The 21,447-nt window shown below is 34.3% G+C and overlaps 1 long non-coding RNA gene and 1 pseudogene across 2 annotated transcripts; both read right to left on the reverse strand.

Annotated features, from left to right (window-relative positions):
- Window positions 1–3,499: 3,499 nt before the first annotated feature.
- LOC147473107 (uncharacterized) lies at window positions 3,500–6,330 on the reverse strand. Its single transcript, XR_015210576.1, has 5 exons — window positions 5,757–6,330; window positions 5,527–5,655; window positions 4,150–4,351; window positions 3,804–4,049; window positions 3,500–3,691 (listed from the first exon to the last, which is right to left on the reverse strand). It is a non-coding gene; the product is annotated as an uncharacterized LOC147473107 (long non-coding RNA).
- Window positions 6,331–7,166: 836 nt separating this feature from the next.
- LOC147473108 (cell division control protein 2 homolog C-like) lies at window positions 7,167–8,689 on the reverse strand (annotated as a pseudogene). Its single transcript, XR_015210575.1, has 4 exons — window positions 8,235–8,689; window positions 8,048–8,141; window positions 7,905–7,974; window positions 7,167–7,251 (listed from the first exon to the last, which is right to left on the reverse strand). The product of XR_015210575.1 is annotated as a cell division control protein 2 homolog C-like (transcript).
- Between the last annotated feature and the right edge of the window lie 12,758 nt (window positions 8,690–21,447).

Consider the following 21,447-nt stretch of genomic DNA (forward strand, 5'->3'; position numbering starts at 1 on the left):
TAAACCCTAAAAACCCTAACCCTAAACCCTAAAACCTAAAAACCCCTAAACCCTAAACCCTAAACCCTAAACCTAAACCCCTAAACCCTAAACCTCCTAAAAAAACCCTAAACCCTAAACCTAAAACCCTAAACCTAAACCTAAAAAAACCCTAAACCTTAAACCTCCTAAACCTAAACCCCTAAACCCTAAACCCTAAAAACCCTACCCTTTTAGCCCTAAACCCCTAAACCTAAACCCTAAACCCTAAAAACCCCTAAACCCCTGTTAAAACCTAAACCTAAACCTTTTAACCTAAACCCTAAACCTAAACCCTAAACCTATTTTCCTAAAACCCTGCCTATTTTAAACCCTAAAACCTAAACCCCTTGCCTAAACCAGTGCTATTTTAGCACCCTTTGCTATTTTCAGTGCTATTTTAGCACTTTGCTATTTTTCAGTGCTATTTTAGGCCCCCTTGCTATTTTCATTTTGCTATTTTAGCTGTTTTAGCACTCTTGCTATTTTCAGTGCTATTTTTGGCTTTTGCTATTTTTTTCAGTGCTATTTTTGGCTCCCAGTGCTATTTTTTGCTATTTTAGCTTTTTGCTTTTATTTTTTGGTGCTATTTTGGCTCCTTTGCTTGCTTTTTTTAGTGCTATTTTAGCACCTTTGCTATTTTCAGTGCTATTTTAGCTCGCTTGCTTTGCTATTTTTTGCTATTTTAACTTTCAGTGCTATTTTAGCTCACTTGCTATTTTTTAGTTCTATTTTGGCTTTTTTTTACTTTTTAGTGCTATTTTAGTGCTATTTTTGGCTTTTTTTTTTTGTGCTTTTTTTTTTGCTTTTTTTAGTGCTATTTTGGCTCGTTTGCTTTTTTAATGCTATTTTAGCTCGTTTCAAATTCAACGCTAGTTTAACTATTTGCTACTTCACTATGGGAAATTCAAGTCGTTGGGATTACGTAAAGCGTCCGGTGCATCTCCACTGCCTTGAGTAATGTCGGCAAAAGCCAAAATATTGTCGATATATCTCGATAAATTGGTACACCAATATCGATATTTTCAACATATATCCAAAAAATATTGAACCCTTTTTTCCGATATAAAACTTTATATCACTGATATAATCAATATATATTAGTTGATTTTTTGACTAATTTTTAATATTGAAATTTCCGAAATATCCAATATATCCGATATATATCGATTCTTCTGGTGGCATGATCAATCACCCTGCGAGTAGTGCGTCATATGGTTCTTCATATGGATATTGAATGGAAGTTGATCAACAACCTTATGGCGCACCACAACCTGAACCAACATATGGACAACTCTATCCAAGTTATGAATCTATTAGAACTGCACCTGGATTTGTTACATTGCGCCCAATGTATAGTTATACACTTATACCAATACTCCTCGAATTTGAATCATATTAGAATTTTCAACACAAAAATATGAGTGGCATGTTCGACAATTTCTCAACAGTGGATATAACTCTGTATACACTTGGATAGGGTATTGTGAAGCACTTAAAATTCAAAAATCGGGTATAGAAGTTAACCAGCCACGTCACTTGTTTATGTATTGATGACTTAATGTAACTTATTTATCTTCTTTTGTAATTTGAGACTTTGAGTACATTAGATTATAACATTGTGGTTAATTATTTGTCAATATATTTTTATGGTTTTCTTGATAAATAAGTGTTGCTATTATGTCCACCGATATATCTGATAGTTTAGACTTTGGACTAGTCACAAAAAAAAACGGATATATCCGATATAAATTGGTTTTAGGTACACCCGATATATTAACCGATATCGATATTTTAGGCCTTGATGTCTGGTGCATCAAATGTGGCGACAGCTGCTAGACCTATCTCTGACTCAAGGCCCAAAATATCGATATCAATAAATATATCACTATATCCAAAAACCGATATATATCGAATATATCCAATTTTTTTGGTGACCACTCCAAACTATTTAAAATATAAGATACATTGTAAATGTCAGATTTATATTAAAAAATGGTCAAAAAGTCAACCGATATATATCGATTATATCGGCGATATAAAGTTTTATATCGAAAATTCCGATATATATCAAGAAAAAAAAAAGTTCTATATTCGGTGCATATATATCGGAAATATCAATATCGGTGTACCAAAATACCGATATATATCAATGATATATAAGATATATATTGGTGATATTTTTGGTCCTTGCTTCACCCACCACCCAAAAAAAAGTGAAAAACAAACAAAACTACCAATTCAGGCACACTTCAGTTTTTGGTAGATAATCAGTTGGAGCACTTAGCTAAGATAAGTGGCCCAATCTTTAAGATCACGTATTGGTGTTAATCATGCATTAGTGGTGAGTAATTCGGATATCGTAAAGGGAGTGCTTCACTACTAATGATAAGGCTTTTGCTTCTCGTCCTATCCTCAAATCGGGCATCAAAGATCTTTTGGGCTATGATTATGTCTTGTTTGGCATGGCTCCTTATGGAACTACTAAAGTATTGGATGGAACTCGATACATCTATCCAAAATAACCGTGTGGAACTCCTCCACTCTTAAACATGAAGCAATGGTTTGGAGACTTGACCCTCGACTACTGAAAAAGCATGTTAGGAACTCTAAAATGTCAAAAGGATACATCTATCCAAAAACTATACAAGGTGTGGAAGAATCGATATAAGGCAAAAGGTCCAGTCTTAGTAGACATGAAGCAATGGTTTGGAGACTTGACCCTCAATGTGATTCTAAGGATGATTGCAGGAAATAAATCCGATACTTCTGGTTCACTGTCTTCTTGTGATGAGACAGATATTTTAAATACATGTCAAAAAATGGATATATCGAAAGAAATATCCGATTTCCTTTTTGGGCTGTTTGATCGATATCGGCTATTAGGGTTCCTCATCGAAGACGCACTTCCGTATCTAAGTTGGCTCGACTTGCAAGGTTACAAGAAAGATGAACAACACAGCAAAAGAACTTGATTCTGTTTTTCAGAGATGGCTGGAAGAGCATAAACGGATGAGACAAACCAGTGAACTGAATAGGGAGCAAGACTTCATGGATGTTTTAATGTCCGTATTGGAAGACACATAGATATCTGAATACGACAGTGATACTATCATCAAGTCTACTTGCCTGGTAAGTAAACCTTTCTGAAATCTGAATAACCTTCTGGACATTTTTATACGACAACAGTGCTGAATGACTACGAACTAAATTTGTATAGTGCAGCACCCTGCTGGAAAAGTACACCAGGTAATGCGAAGAGGTAACTAAGGCATTGGAACTCAAATGCAGACAAGTGAATACAGTATCAAGCTAATTGGGTGTGACGAGATCAAATTTTCTATTCCCCACTTCTTCCAAAACTAAGTGCCAAATGGCAAAACAACTAAGTGTCAAGTGGCAAACAACCAATTGCAAAGTTGACCCCGCCCCCCTTCACCCAATAAAAAAACACTGAAAAACCAATAAAAACAACTGAAAAACCAAAAATGAAGTGCAAAATCAAAACTATTCTCCAAATATAGTCACAAATGTTAATGTGATACAGCTACTTACCTCAGTATCCCATATGCAAACCACACCATACTAATAATAGTCTTCTCCACAGGACCAAATACACCTCTGTTAATTTTACCTCCAGGGCTCTTTATTGAGAGAATACATTTCCCACACTCTGCAAGTAAACGTCATTCCTAGTTTAACCGTCTAAAAAAAATGTGAATAAGCAGGTTAAAGGAAGCACGCGCATCGTGTTAAAAAACCAAAACACGTTCTCTTAAACTTACATCAAACAAAATGGGATGGAGCATCGCCTTTTCTAGGCAGACTACCGAAGCTCTACTTCTCAATACGGAAAAACTCACTGCTCCTCATACTCCGGGTTATATGCCACTGCTTCCTGCTAAATTAACTCCTTAATCTGTTCCCAAGACAATGCATCCTGCTCAGAGTCAGAGCTCAAGGGTGTCGAGCACACAGCTTCAAAATGTCGTGCAGGGACGCTAGCTACACATGTGCTACTGCTTCTTCAACTGCAGCCACAGAGAACAATACACACAGATACATAAACCCTAAACCATATGATGTTCAATCAAACTGCACAACTTTGTTGGGAAAACACAACTCAAATACCTCATTTCCTGTGTTACTGCTTTTACTACCATAATCAAAATCAAACCAAATGTCAACATCTTCTCAACCAGATCAACAGCTGCAGGATGGACGTGTGGGAATCTCTCACTAAACAATTGCCGCTTGTGGCCAGGAACTTGTTCACTGTATCTCTTTGCATTTTCGTTCATACATTCTAGGTCAGCCTCAATAGGGAGCTGCCCTGTAATACACCAATTACTGCGTAAACACTACACGCATGCATACATCAAACGTCTTCCATATATATGTAAAATCATGTATTAAGACATTCAACGCTACAAATCTTAACTGTAGGCGTAATAGCATGTGGGATACCACACGCTCTATCACTTAGTCTTTAGACTTATCATTAGACTTAGTTACAGAGTACGAGTTGTTATTCCTGTATATCTTTTGATGTAAACCAATTTTATATAAATAAAACGTGTCTCTTAGTCTAACCTCGTGTTCAGGAAGACAACCCATTCTCTGACTTTTCATAAGGCGTTTAGCCATTTACAAATCCAAACAAAACAAAAGCTTTTTTTTTTTTTCTTCACTGGGCCATATATTACTTTAATTTCCTCATTTAATTTCAAACTGGGAACTAAATATAACTTTCTTGTCTCATTTTTTCTTCCTCTGGTTTTCTTCGTAATCGTGCCTCCTCTGTACTAAAGGAGTAAACAAACAATCAGAATCGCTCTTCTACTCCCATGTGGGTATGTAACATGCTTTTCCAATACCAAAAATTACAAACTTGAGTGGTGAACAGGGAAAAAGGACAAACTTCAATATCCGGGAATTTCAGGGGTTTAATAAATCACCAAGTCTCCTATCACTTTCTAACAACTTTAACCAAGCCACACCTCATCTTCAAGAATCAACACTTCTTTTGCATCACAAATTCAAATTTCACTCCATGCACACAGCCCATACTCAGCAGGAGCCTAGATTCATAATTATATCATCTCGTGTAGTGTTTGCTTTCACTGCCTTTGTGCCACCACATTACAGCACTCAGCACCAGTACGTGACAGTCACAACAGTGGAGCAACATAATGAGGCAAATGCCAATTCCAAACTTTTTCCACTTGGTAACGCTCTCTCTTACGTCAAGGGATTTCAAGCTGCTGCCGCAAGCTACATCACTGTGTGTCGTGTTTTTGTGTACACTAATCACTGTGCTGTAAATAGAGAGAGAGCGTGTACACTTAAAAAAAAGAAAAAAAGGACCCTCTGTGTCTGCTGTCTGTGTAAAGCTTCTTTAAGGTGTGTGCTCAGTGGTAAACTGTTTTTTGCGCGGTTGCCAAATCAAGTGCAAAATCATAACTATTCAATATAGTGACGAATGTTGAATGTGATACAACTACTTACCTCAGTATCCCATTATGCGAACCACAGCATCTTCACCCGCACTAATAATAGTCTTCTTCAGAGGACCGAATACAGCTCTCTTAATTTTACCTCCAGGCCTCTTTATTTCCAGAATACATTTCCCAGACTCTGCAAGTAAACGTCATTCGTGCTTTAACCATCTAAAAAAAAATGTGAATAAGCAAGTTAAAGCATCATTAAAAAACCAAAAGACTAACTCTCAAACTTACATCAAACAAAATGGGATCCAACATCGCCTTTGCTAGGCAGACTGCCGAAGCTCTACTTCTCAATACGGAAAAACTCACTGCTCATCATACTCCGGGTTAAATGCCACTGCTTCCTGCTAAATTAACTCCTTAATCTCTTCCCAACCCAATGCATGCTGCCAAAGACTCAGAGCTCAAGGGTGTCGAGCAGACACAGCTGAAATCACTAGTGTCGTCGTGGGGGACACTAGCTACACATGTGCTACTGCTTCTTCAACTGCAACCGCATAGATATATAAACCCTAGACCGTATCGTGTTCAATCACACTCGTTTCCTTCCATAGATATATAACTCCAATTCTGCTCCACTGCTTTCATTTCTGACCAGACCTACAAGCTCACCAACATTTTCTGTACCCGTGCTTCTTTGGTGCACAGCCCACACAATTGTACTCAGACTTCGAATGTAATTACTCTCAAGCTTTGGAACATCGATATCTATACTCCTGCCTGCACTACCACTGTCACTCATTCGGATAAACCCCCGATATGTAACTACTTCCTCAGATCCACTTCTAATTCCTACCGTAATATGTTTAACTCGCAACTCACTTCCCTGCAAAATAAGGTAACTCGGGTAATATGAAAAAGAAATAAATAAAACTAAAGTACTGTAAAGAGCATATTCTCAGGATCATAACTGTACCCACACTGCTATGACTACATAAAGACAGAGATTAGTTAAAACATTATAAATCAGCTTATTTCAGTTTCATCCACAAATGATAAATTGTTGAAATACCAGCTCAACAAGACATTATGCAATGTATAGTGGCCAAATTGACAGTTTTATCACACAAACAAGAAGAAAATGAGCAAATTGGAAAATTCCTGAATCATGGTGAACAGACCCAATCAATATTTTGCAACTTTAAAGATAAACTACACAATCTTTCGAATGCATTCCAGTAGAGGTGTATCACGCTTGACTTGACAAAGGTGTCATGATATTATACTATAAGACACTCTTCAAAGACAGCAAATAATAAGCTCCCACCTATCATGCTAAGGGGCAACCTAAACTCCGGAATCCAAACTTCATCTACTATAGTAGTATTCATATGTATAACTTGTTAGCAGTTTAGAACTATGCACATCAATCTCCTCACACAAACTTAAGAAACACAGGATCAAAGATGTCAACTTGTCATCAACTTCGGTTGTACTGTCAATTTCTTCTAGTCATCGTCTTCCTTTAAGTTGGTGTCATCCCCATTTTTATAGTAATAATATAATAGAAAAACCACTCTATATTAGATAGTGCAGGTTCACCTTTAGAAGTAGTTTCTCTAGAATCAACTAAACCTTCTGCATGTTTTATTCCATAAGGGAACGATGTGATGGTTTAAAGAGCTTTAATTCACAAAATCTTCAAGCTTTGTATACTGAAGTAAATACTGAACCAAAGTGGATATCCTTCAATCCAGCTGTTTGGAAGGGACGAAAAACCTTACTCCTACATTTTGATGTAGTTAAAAAGAAAATCAGTTCATATAAAATTGCTGACTGCTGCCATTTATTTTTCTTGGTCTACTTGTCACTTGTTGTACATACATGAAATGGACAAGTTCAATTGGTAGTATTTACTGCTGATGGTCTGAGCAGCCCTAGAAAACAAGAGCGCAAAAGGAAAAATGAAGTATGGTCGATTCCATCACCAATTGGAAGCACAACTACAATATCCTAAATGCTATGTACATGCGGTTGTTTAAGTGAGATCTATAAGTTGATCACTTAATCATATTCAAAATGTAAATGCTATCTCAGATATACTTATACCACAGGGTGGCCTCTCTGTTTGAGTTGGTGATTAATTCTCAATGACAACGTATTCAATTTTCTGCTACTCCAAGTCTTATTCATAAATATAACATAACCTAAAACAGACAATTTCTCATTCATTATTCCCGAAAGTGAGTACAATTTTTTGCTCTTCTATTCCATACAGTGTACTTGAAAATTCTTCACTTTTATTTGTAGAAATATAAATATCCATTTCTACTTATTAAGGGAAAATTCTTTACAGAACAGTGAACTATTTGCTTTGTGAATTTCTCGTAAAAATCAACACAAATTTCTGATAGACAAAGCAACAGAGAGAGAAAGTACCTAAATATATGAAGCAACTGTTGCAGCTAAGAATCACCAGGAAATAGGGCTTGTCTCCTGACCATTTCAGCTACACCAAGAAAAATAGTTTAGGAAGATGTAATTATTGTTGATTGAAAAATAAAAAGAATAGGGTTACAGACCAAATATGCATCCGACAGACCACATATCGACACCAGTGGAGTAGTGTGTTGAGCCGAGCAGAACCTCTGGAGCTCTGTACCAGAGAGTTACAATCTGGTAATAATAATAAGAATTGAATAGCAGAAGAAGGAAGGTTAGAGTTGAAATGGAAATGGAAAAGGAAAAGGAAAAGGAAAAGCAGACCACCTCGTGTGTGTAGCTCTTGAGAGGAACGGTGAAGGCTCTTCCAAGGCCAAGATCGGCAATCTTGAGTATGCCCTTGTCCTTGTCAACCAAAAGATTTTGGGGTTTGAGATCTCTGTGAAGCACGCTGTGACTGTGGCAGTGGGCCACCCCTTTGCACAATTGGTAGAGGAAGCTCTGGATGAGTGTGGGGGCCAAAGGGGAGGGATTGGATCCTTTGCGGTGAGAATCGATGAATTTCTTGAGATCCGTGTCGAGGTACTCGAAGACCAGGTAGAGAAGGGGCTTCCCGTTCTTGTTGTCGACGTGCTCGACGCAGAGCAATCGGACCAGATAGAGACTCTGAGAGAGCATCTGAAGGAGGGCAATCTCGCGAAGAGCAGTTGGGGAACACCCTCTTCGTCCATTTCCAGTTCTTCAGGGGATCTCCAACCTTCTCCAACCTCGTACTTGTCCATCTCTATTAAAACCCTATAATAAATTATAAAAAGAGTTTCAAATTTTTTGAATTTTGAATGTAGGCGGCCAGATTTTTATCGTCGAACACGGACCTGGCTCAAGCCCATCCCAAAGTAAAAGCTCCCACTTTAATTCGGTTTGGGATTGGGCTGGAAACCTGAGGAACCCGAGCCCGATCATAAATAATTAAATAAATAATATGAACAAATCTCGTATCTTGACACTTGCTTTGTTTCCTCGATAACACTGTCTTACACGAGCTAGTAATACTTGGCCAAGTGGACATGTGATCTAGAAACCATGGACCAAAATATCACCGATATATCCGATATATCGCCGATATATATATCGGTATTTTGGTACACCGATATCGATATTTCCAATATATATCCACCGAATATAGAACTCTTTTTTTCCGATATATATCGGAATTTACGATATAAAACTTTATATCGCCAATATAATTGATATATTCGATATTTACGATATATATCGGTTGATTTTTTGACCATTTTTTAATATAAATCCGATATTTCCAATATATTTCCGATATATTTCCGATATTTTCGATATTATATTTCAGATATATTCGATATTTCCGATAATTTAAATAGTTTGGACTGGTCACCAAAAAAATAGATATATCCGAAATATCCGATATATATCGGTTTTTCGATATTTTGGGCCTTGCTAGAAACCATACCAACAGCTTCCCAAAAGAAAAAAATGATTGACCACCATTACTCAACCAGGACTACCACCATGATCAGTACCCACCACTCTCAGGTCTCCACCAATTTTATGACCAAAACCACACATAAATATATTTGATAAGGATCAAATATATTAGACTAAATTGCATCGAGTTTACACCAAAAACATGTTTTAAAAGAAAATATATTTGGCCGAATGGTGGTTGACCGGACCACCACCATGATCGATGTGCCACCACTCTCCGGTCTCCACCAATTTTTTGACCAAAACGCCACTCCACCGGTTTAATGACAAGCACCGCCACTTTTTCTTATTATTTATCTTCCCCTCCTCCCTCCCCAAAAAAATATAAAAAGTAATAATATATATATATATATATAATAATAATAATAATAATAACAACGTTAGAAACAAACTTATCAAAATTAGATTAAATTGCATCAAGTTTACACCAAAAACATGTTTTAAAACATCCCAAATTTGAAAATTGTTATCGGTGGTGGTAGGTAGCGATGGTGGTGTTGATATCAATAAGATAAAAATATTTGGAGAAATTAAACAAAAAGCGATTACTTACAAGGAAAAAGGAATTTAAGTACATAAAGGATAATGGTAGCAACCGTTAAATATTTTGTTGCATGTTATAATTTTGTCGAGATATCCTATTTAACTATACTAGCATTTTTTTTTTTTTTAATAAAGAAAGTGTAAAGCCATTATTCTAAACATGAATGCTCTTAATCCTTCCAACCTATATATGACTTTGTTCATATCATGAAGTTTATAGAAAACTCATTTAAATCTATATAATGGAGATTAAATTACGTTAGACACATTGTCCATTAAAACTTATATCTGAAGGTTACATAAGTTATGATGTTAAATCCTCTCAAGGTCACAATTACATGATATATTAAACTCCTTCCTTTCCTACAATACCTGTTGTTTGTTGTCTAAATCTACATAAGTTCTAATGTTAAATCCTCTCATAGTCACAATTACATTATATATTGGCTCTTTCATTCCTTTCCTACAATACCTGTTGTTTGTTGTCTACTGGTTGAAAGAGAACATGCAACCGTTTCACTTTAAGAGCATTGCGTACTATCCATCTCTTTTTAATTGAAGAGCAAGTCTTCAGTGCGTGTGATGTATGGCTACGCACAATTCCTGACCACATATTTTCCAACCCGTAACCGGTAGCCGAAGTGCCCACCTAAGGGTAGCATTGGCATTTCACATATTTTCATTCATCCCCAATTTATCGTATTTTCTATTCTTCTCAATTAGATTAGCCCCCAAATCTTCTCTCCCTTTCACCTCTTCTTAAATTCATGGTCAATCATTTACTTCTTTCACTCTCTAAAGTTTCTGACAAGGAAGTAGAGCAAAAAGTGACAACAACCAACAAAACAATTGTTCTATAAACGAAAGTATATCATACTTTATGGATGGTACAATAAAACAATTGTTTAAGAGGATAGTATGTCAATAAGAGTTTTATCGTTTGGTAGTAGTATGTCATAAAAGCTACAATCAGCGATATATATGACTATATGTCATACTCAAATGTTATGTCACGTTTTTAAGCTATGTCAATAAGAGTTTTATCGTTCATAAGTGTAGCAATCACAATTAGATATATGTCATACTCAAATATTATGTTACTTTTATAATATATATGCTAGTATGAGTTTTATACAGTTAGTAGTATGTCATAAAGCTACAATCATCGATATATATGACACTATATGTCATACTCAAATGTTATGTGAATCGCTGATAGATATGATACTATATATGTCATACTAGAATTGTATGTCACATTTTATAACATATGTCAATAAAATACGTTGGTAGTATAAGAATCACTGATATATATGCATGACACTATATATGTCATACTCAAATGTTATGTTACTTTTTATAACATATGTCAATTAGAGTTTTATACGTTCGGTACCAACAATCACAGATAGATATGACACTATATATGTCTTACTCGAATGTTATCTCACTTTTTATATGACTGATAATGTTATCTCATATATATATGTCATATTAGCACTCGAATCACTCATACCAGCAAATTCCATTTTATTGACCCATGTTTGCTTTGTTTTGGCAACGTGGGTGTGTTCTTGGGAACATAGGTGGAAGGCAGTGGAACCACGGCGTTTGATTTGGGATTCTTGCCTGGAGCAGTCCGTTAGTTTTCTTTTAGGTCTGATTCTTATTGGAAGGATGTAATAACGTAGTTTTCTTTTCATATGACATGTGAATACGATGTTGAGGACATATTATTCTTAGAATGTTATATTGATGATTTTTTATGGAAGATAGACTTGCATAAAGTAATAAAGAGAATTTTTGGAGATTATTTTTGTTGTTAAGATTCTTTATGATGTGGGTTTTAGGTTTTGACATGTGTTGTATCCACCCCGTCATAGCCTGGGTTTTTAGACAATTGAACCAAGTGATGTTTGAGATATTTATATTTCAAATATTCATTTATTTTAATTGTTTAGAAATTCGGGATGTGACATTTTTGGTATCGGAGCCTAGGTTTGCCTAGATAGTGAAGGTCTAGGTGATCCTCGGATTGTGGTGAATGGGTAGTAGGAGTGTTTCTTTGTGGTATTTGGTTTGGCTTGTTGTTTTGTGTGTACTTTTATAATGGAATGTTGGGATATGATTAGGAAAATAAAATGCTTGTTTTAACGGTTAATTTCTTATGAAATTTATAATCGAATTTTTTTGCATGTTATAGTGTTGTTTTCCTAACGGAGTTTTCTATTTTTAAGTAAGTATTGACTAAAGAAGAAATGGTTATTTTAAAATTTCATATTTGAGTAAATTGGAATTATCCAAGGAATAAAGAAACCTTTTGATAAAGGTTGGATTTGAAATATTTGATATTGTCCAAGTTATGTATATCGTTGGTGTGTGATCAATATACATAACATCTCTCGGTATGCATCATTGGAGTTTGATCCGGTGTATACATGTACATCGTTGGTGTGTGATCCGATTATTGCATACCACATATTGTTGGTGTTTGATCCTATGTGATGGTAGAGAGTTAGTATGCATCGTTGGTGTGTGAACCATTGTATACTTGCATATCGTTGGTGTGTGAGCGGTATGCATGCCTCACATTATAGGTGTTTGATCCTATGTGATGGTGGACATAGTGTAGGCCGTTGATAATATGAATCGATCTATCGTTTTATATTTTTATTTTTCGAACATGTGGTGTTTGTGAGACAATTGAGAGAAATGTTGATATATGTGTAAACACTAAGGTGGTGGATAAAACATATGAGTTTTCAAACAAATAGTTTTGACAGGAAAGATCGTTAAAAAGGAAATTATAATATGTATATTTTTTAAACGCCGATATATATGAGTTTTCATTTTTGGTTTGTTGTTCCAGTTTGTTGATCATTTGGTTGCAGTCCATAACTTTCTGTAATCACTTAAGGAGCTTAACATATTGTTGTGGCAAGAAACCAAAAGTGTCGAAACTGAACATAATCAAACAATGCTGGTTAGCTTTACAAGCGTCCTCGTGGTTCCAAATCTTACCTGCTGCTGCCTTATTAGCTGCTTCTCCCAACTCAAATACTCCATTCCCGAGCCGTATCAACGGAGAGACTCTAGTTATATCAAAACACGCATGCCACCACACAAACCAACTTTACACCAATACATCCACAGACCGAAGTGTTAATCTTCCCCCATTCGGATCTGTGAAAAAATTCACGGGAGCCTCTTTCTTCACTTGTACTCCAGCCCTCCAAAATGCATCACATAAAATATCCTTGACATGATCATATCGGTATTTGAAACTTGAAAAATGTATACAATGTGCTGTCAATGATACTATGTGCATGAATATTCAAGAAAAGATGTAAAAATTATTGTGTACATATTTTATTAAGTTTATAATAAGAAATCCTAATTAGAATACTAGTGTGAGATATCTAGACAATTTTTTCACCATAGAAAAGAAAACAAAACTATGTCACTAAGTACTCTTATTCATAAAGAAGCTTTATACAATCTAAAAACTGCGTAAATTTTGCTTCAGGTTCTTACCACCCACACACAGAAGGATGCTTTCTCCTCAAAATGTCAGGAGATGAAGAAAGAAAATACCTATGAAGCATGAGAAAAAATTCAGCTAACACTGCGGCAAAAAGTGTGTCGAGCACAATATGTAACATGTCAAAAGAAAGTTAAAAATATCACACCAATCAATGAAAACAAACAAATATCACACAATAGGAAAGAGATAGCACACCAAATGAGACATGTGCTTTTGTCTGGACACTCCTACATGGTATGTACATGAAAAGTTGATTTTTTGAATATGGGTTTTTTAACTTCAGATTTCCTAGACGAAGATCGTGGCTTTGTAATGAGGTTGAACATATGGAAGAATGTTTCACAAGGTAGTTAGACCAACACGTATATTCTGAATTGATGGCGCAAACTTCAATAGTGGAAGCTGTTTGGAGCTTATCTGATGTTACCTGTATGACCTGTATTTGAAGCGAGAATAAGTTGATTAGCTTTGTTTTTGAGATTTTGATTTGTTTTATTTTTAAAGGGTTTTTTTTTTTTTTTTTTTTTTTTTTTTTTTTTTTTTTTTTTTTTTTTTTTGTAGTATATACTCTTCGAATAAAAGAAAATGTTGTTGTTTCTGTTGTTGTTATTTTTTATTTTTTTATTTATAGTATATACTCTTCGAATAAAAGAATTTTTTTTTTGTAGTATATACTCTTCGAATAAAAGAAAATGTTGTTGTTTCTGTTGTTTTTTAAGTGGAAATTTTATGGATAATGATAACGAGTTTTACAAATAATTAGGACAAGCGTGTAACAAGTTGTGACGCAAGTCCTTTCTGAACGACAAATCCTATCCTTCTGAATACAAACTCGTTAGAACCAGCTGTAATTAGGTTGTAGTCCACAACTTTCTGCAATCACTTAAGGAGCTTAACAAATTGTTGTGCCAAGAAACCTAAAGTGTCGAAACTGAACGGAATGAAACAATGCTGGTTAGCTTTACAAGCCTCCTCGTGTTTCCAAATCTTCCATGCTGCTGCTCTATTAGATGTTTCTCCCAACTCAAATACTCCATTCCCAAGCCCTACCAACGGAGAGGCTCTAGTTACAACAAAACACGCATGTCTCCCCTCAAATCAACTGTAGATCAATACATCCACAGGGCGTAGTGTTAATCTTAACCGATTCGGATCAGTGAAAAAATTCACGGGAGCCTCTTTTTTCCCTTGTATTCCAGCCTTCCAAAATGCATCACATAAAATATCATTGACATGATCATGTCGGTATTTGAAACCTGGAAAATGAATACAATGTGTTGTCAATGATAGTCCGTGCATGAATGTTCAAGAAAAGATGTAAAAACTATTGCGTACATATTATATTAAGTTTCTAAGAAGAAATCCTAATTCGAATACTAGTGTGAGATTTCTAGATAATTTTCATCATAGAAAAGGAAACAAGGCTTTGTCACTAAGTACACTTATTCATAAAGAAGCTATATACAACCTAAAAACTGTGTAAATTTTACTTCAAGTTCTTACCACCCACAAACAGAAAGATGCTTTCCCCTCCAAATGTCAAGATATGAAGAAAGAAAATACCTATAAAGCTTGAGAAAAAATTCAGCCAACACTGCGGCAAAAAGTGTGTCGAGCACAATATGCAACATGTCAAAAGAAAGTTAAAAATATCACACCAATCAATGAAAACAAACAAATATCACACAATAAGAAAGAGATAGCACACCAAATGAGACATGTGCTTTTGTCTGGACACTCCTACGTGGTATGTACGTGAAAAGTTAATTTTTTCAAGGTGGGTTTTTTACCTTCAGAGATCCTAGACGAAGATCGTGGCTTTGTAATTAGGTAGAACACATGGAAGAATGTTTCACAAGGTAGTTAGAATAACACGTATATTCTGAATTGATGGCACAAACTTCAATAGTGGAAGTTGTTTGGAGCTTAAAGAGTAGTGCGCGCGACTGTATTTGAGCAGAATAAGTTCAATTAGCTTTGCTTTTGTTAGATTTTGATTTATTTTATTTTTAAAGTAGTTTTTTTTAGTGGATTATAACCTATGAAAAAAAGAAAATGAAGATCTTTTTTTTTTTTTTTTTTTTTTTTTTTTTTAGTTTTTTTTTTTGTAGTATAAACTCTTAGAATAAAAGAAAATATTGTTGTTTTTTTTGCTGTTATTTTTTTATTTTTTTTATTTATAGTATATACTCTTCGAATAAAATAAAATGTTTTTTTATTTTTATTTTTTGTTTTTTTTTGTAATATATACTCTTCGAATAAAAGAAAATTTTAATCTTGTTGTTTTTTAAGTGGAAATTTTATAGATAATGATAACGAGTTTCACGAATAATTAGGACAATCGTGCAACAAGCTGTGACTCAAGTCCTTTCTGAACGGCAAATCCTATCCTCCACGAATACAAACTTCGTTCAAACACACATCCAAGTGGGTTCGCGGTCCATAACTTTCTGCAATCACTTAAGAAGCTTAACAGATTGTTGTGGCAAGAAACCAAAAGTGTCGAAACTGAATAGAATCAAACAATGCTGGTTAGCTTTACAAGCCTCCTCGTGTTTCCAAATCTTACCTACTGCTGCCTTATTAGCTTCTTCTCCCAACTCAAATACGCATTCCCGAGCCTTACCAACGGAGAGGCTCTAGTTACATCAAAACACGTATGCTACCACACAAACCAACTTTCGACCAATACATCCACAGGCCGAAGTGTTAATCTTCTCCTATTCGGATCAGTGAAAAAATTCACGGGAGCCTCTTTCTTCACTTGTACTCCAGCCCTCCAAAATGCATCACATAAAATATCCTTGACATGATCATATCGGTATTTGAAACCTGGAAAATGTATACAATGTCTTTGTCAATGATACTCGTGCATGAATGTTCAAGAAAAGATGTAAAAACTATTGCGTACATATTATATTAAGTTTCTAATAAGAAATCCTAATTCGAATACTAGTATGAGATTTCTAGACAATTTTTTTATCATAGAATAGGAAACAAGAGTTTGTCACTAAGTACACCAATTCACTAAACCCTAAATTGATCTATTAGCGGCTTCTCCCAACTCAAATACTCCATTCCCAAGCACTACCAATGGAGAGGCTCCAGTTACAACAAAACACGCATGTCTCCCCTCAAACCAACTGTAGATCAATACATCCACAGGCCGAAGTGTTAATCTTCTTCCATTCGGATCAGTGAAAAAATTCACGGGAGCCTCTTTCTTCGCTTGTACTCAAGCCTTCAAAAATGCATCACATAAAATATCCTTGACATGATCATGTCGGTATTTGAAACCTGGAAAATGTATACAATGTGTTGTCAAGAATACTCCGTGCATGAATGTTTAAGAAAAGATGTAAAAACTATTGCGTACATATTATATTAAGTTTCTAAGAAGAAATCCTAATTCGAATACTAGTGTGAGATTTCTAGATAATTTTCATCATAGAAATGGAAACAGGACTTTGTCACTAAAGTACACTTATTCATAAAGAAACTATATACAACCTAAAACTCAAGTAAATTTTGCTTCAAGTTCTTACCACCCCCAAACAGAAGGATGCTTTCTCCTCAAAATGTCAAGAGATGAAGAAAGAAAATACCTGTGAAGCTTGAGAAAAAATTCAGCCAACACTGCGGCGAAAAGTGTGTCGAGCATAATATGCAACATGTCAAAAGAAAGTTAAAAATATCACACCAATCAATGAAAACAAACAAATATCACACAATAGGAAAGAGATAGCACACCAAATGAGACATGTGCTTTTGTCTGGACACTCCTACGTGGTATGTACGTGAAAAGTTTATTTTTTCAAGGTGGGTTTTTTACCTTCAGAGATCCTAGACGAAGATCGTGGCTTTGTAATTAGGTAGAACATATGGAAGAATGTTTCATAAGGTAGTTAGAATAACACGTATATTCTGAATTGATGGCGCAAACTTCAATAGTGGAAGTTGTTTGGAGCTTAAAGAGTAGTGCGCGCGACTGTATTTGAGCAGAATAAGTTCAATTAGCTTTGCTTTTGTTAGATTTTGATTTATTTTATTTTTAAAGTAGTTTTATTTATTTTTTTGTAGTGGATTATAACCTACAAAAAAAAGAAAATGAAGATTTTTTTTTTTTTGTTATAGTTTTTTTTGGAGTATATACTCTTCGAATAAAAGAAAATATTGTTGTTTTTTTTGTTGTTGTTTTTTTATTTTTTTTATTTATAGTATATACTCTTTTAATAAAATAAAATGTTTTTTTATTTTTATTTTTTGTTTTTTTTTTGTATTATATACTCTTGAATAAAAGAAAATTTTGTTCTTGTTGTTTTTAAGTGGAAATTTTATAGATAATGATAACGAAGTTTTTGACGAATAATTAGGACAAGCGTGCAACAAAGGCGTGACTCAAGTCCTTTTCACGCGGCAAATCCTATCCTCCACGAATACAAACTTCGTTGAAACACTGTCATTAGGTTGCAGTCCATAACTTTCTGCAATCACTTAAGGAGCTTAACAGAATGTTGTGGCAAGAAACCAAAACTGTCGAAACTGAATAGAATCAAACAATGCTGGTTAGCTTTACAAGCCTTCTCGTGTTTCCAAATCTTACCTGCTGCTGCCTTATTAGCTTCTTCTCCCAACTCAAATACGCCATTCCCGAGCCTTACCAACGGAGAGGCTCTAGTTACATCAAAACACCTATGCTACCACACAAACCAACTTTCGACCAATACACCCACAGGCCGAAGTGTTAATCTTCTCCTATTCGGATCAGTGAAAAAATTCATGGGAGCCTCTTTCTTCACTTGTACTCCAGCCCTCCAAAATGCATCACATAAAATATCCTTGACATGATCATATCGGTATTTGAAACCTGGAAAATATATACAATGTGCTGTCAATGATACTCCGTGCATAAATGTTCAAGAAAAGATGTAAAAACTATTGCGTACATATTATATTAAGTTTCTAATAAGAAATCCTAATTCGAATACTAGTGTGAGATTTCTAGACAATTTTTTCATCATAGAAAAGGAAACAAGAGTTTGTCACTAAGTACACCAATTCACTAAACCCTAAATTGATCTATTAGCGGGTTCTCCCAACTCAAATACTCCATTCCCAAGCACTACCAATGGAGAGGCTCCAGTTACAACAAAACACGCATGTCTCCCCTCAAACCAACTGTAGATCAATACGTCCACAGGCCGAAGTGTTAATCTTCTTCCATTCGGATCAGTGAAAAAATTCACGGGAGCCTCTTTCTTCGCTTATCTTGAAGCCTTCAAAATGCATCACATAAAATATCCTTGACATGATCATGTCGGTATTTGAAACTGGAAAATGTATACAATGTGTTGTCAATAATACTCCGGCATGAATGTTGAAGAAAAGATGTAAAAACTATTAGCGTTACATATTATATTAAGTTTCTAAGAAGAAATCCTATTCAAATACTAGTGTGAGATTTCTAGATAATTTTCATCATAGAAAAGAAACGGGACTTTGTCACTAAGTACACTTTTTCATAAAGAAGCTATATACAACCTAAAAACTGCGTAAATTTTGCTTCAAGTTCTTACCACCCCAAAACGGAAGGATGCTTTCTCCTCAAAATGTCAAGAGATGAAGAAAGAAAATGCACGTGAAGCTTGAGAAAAATTCAGCCAACAACTGCTGGCCGAAAAGTGTGTCGAGCACAATATGCAACATGTCAAAAGAAAGTTAAAAATATCCGCCAATCAATGAAAACAAAACAAATATCACACAATATGATCATGTGTGTTATAATACACCAGTTTGTTGATGAAATTGGAAAAAAAAATGGAATTCTTTGTCCTAAAAATAATACTTGATATTCCATATTAAAAAAAACACACAAAATCGTTGATACATCATGCATGTTATAATACACCAGGTTCTTGGAGATGAAATTGGAAAAAAAAAAAAATAATTTTTGCCTTTAAAATTATACTTGATATTCCATATTAAAAACCTCCACAAAAATCGTTGATCTGACATGTGTGTTGTAATACACCATTTACCCGATTATATTGGAATTAATAAAAAAAATAAAAAAAAAGTGGCCCAATTCTTTGTCCTAAAAAGTATACTTGAGATTCCATATTAAAAAAGCCACACAAAAACCGTTGATACATCACCTGTGTTGTAAATACACCAGTTTCCCAAAAAAAAAATGGAAAAAAGAGAACTGAATTCAAATATACTTTAGGTTGATTAGATTTGTTTTTAGAAACTTGTGGATCTTTTTCGAAGTTTGTATTGATTTTCAGAAATCTCTCCTTTTGGACTTGAGGCTTGTAATTTTCCAGGTTAGTTATATACAAGAATATGCTCACGTTAACGGTCATTAATGAAGAATATTGGTTGCTTATATTTTCATTTGAATTATTTTTCTTCCATTGTTGAGAAGTACAACAACAACTTATCTTTTATCAATCCCAATTTTGCTTTCACCTTTTTGAGTAAATGTTTGTTAGTTTCTGCATGTGTGCCTGGAATTGGTGATTCTTTCACCTTTATGTCCTAAAAATTATTCTTGTGATTCAATATTAGAAAAGCCACAAAAAAATAGTTGAAATTTTTTTTTCCAAAAAATCTTTGATACATCATGTGTGTTATAATACACCGGTTTGTATGAAAAAACCACAAAATAAATTGGAAAAAAAAAAAACAGAATTCTTTGTCAGAAAAATTATACTTGATATTACATATTAAAAAAAACACACAAAAATCGTTGATACAACATGTGTGTTGTTATACACCAGTTTTCTGAAGAGATTGGAATTAATAAAAAAATACATAACTGAATTCTTTGTCCTAAAATTATACTTGATTCCAAATTAAAAAAAGCTACAAAAAACCGTTGATACATCACATGTGTTGGAAATAAACTAATTTGCTAAAAAAAAGGAAAAAAAAGAGAATTCTAATATATTTTATTTTGCGTAGATTTGTTTTCAGAAACTTGTGGATATTTTTAGAAATTTGTATTGCTTTTCAGAAATCTCTCCATTTGGACTTGAGGCTTGTAAATTTTCGTGTTAGTTATATACAAGAATTTGCTCACGTTAACGGTCATTAATGAAGAATATTGGTTGCTTATATTTCCATTTGAATTATTTTTCTTTCATTGTTGAAGAAGGACAACAACAACTTATCTTTTATCAAAGCCCAATCGACTTTCACCTTTTTGACTACATGTTTGTTACTTTCTGCATGTGTGCACGGAATTGGTGATTGTTTCACCTTTATGTCCTAAAATTATTCTTGTGATTCAATATTAGAAAAGCCACAAAAATTATTTGAAACTATTTTTTTTCGAAACCCGTTGATACATCATGTGTTATTATAAACCAGTTTGCTGACGAAATTGGAAAAAAAAACTGAATTCTTTGTCCTAAAAATTATACATGATGTTCCATATTAAAAAAACCATACAAAAATCGTTGATACATCATGTGTTTTATAATACACCAGTTTGTTGATGAAATTGGAAAAAAAAAACTGAATTCTTTGTCCTAAAAATTATACTTGATATTCCATATTAAAAAAACCACACAAAAATCGTTGATCTATCATGCATGTTATAATACACCAGTTTGCTGATGAAATTGGGAAAAAAAAAAAAAAAAGAATACTTTGCCTTAAAAATTATACTTGATATTCCATATTAAAAAAACCACACAAAAATCGTTGATACATCATGTGTGTTGTAAATACACCAGTTTTTCTGACTATATTGGAATTAATAAAAAAAAAAAAAAAAAAAATTCTTTTTGTCCTAAAAAGTATACTTGAGATTCCATATTAAAAAAGCCACACAAAAACCGTTGATACATCACATGTGTTGTAAATACACCAGTTTGCCAAAAAAAATGGAAAAAAAGAGAAATGAATTCAAATATACTTTAGGTT

Source organism: Coptis chinensis, unplaced genomic scaffold (assembly GCF_015680905.1).
Source record: "Coptis chinensis isolate HL-2020 unplaced genomic scaffold, ASM1568090v1 utg4669_pilon_pilon, whole genome shotgun sequence".
NCBI classification, from domain to species: Eukaryota; Viridiplantae; Streptophyta; class Magnoliopsida; order Ranunculales; family Ranunculaceae; genus Coptis; species Coptis chinensis.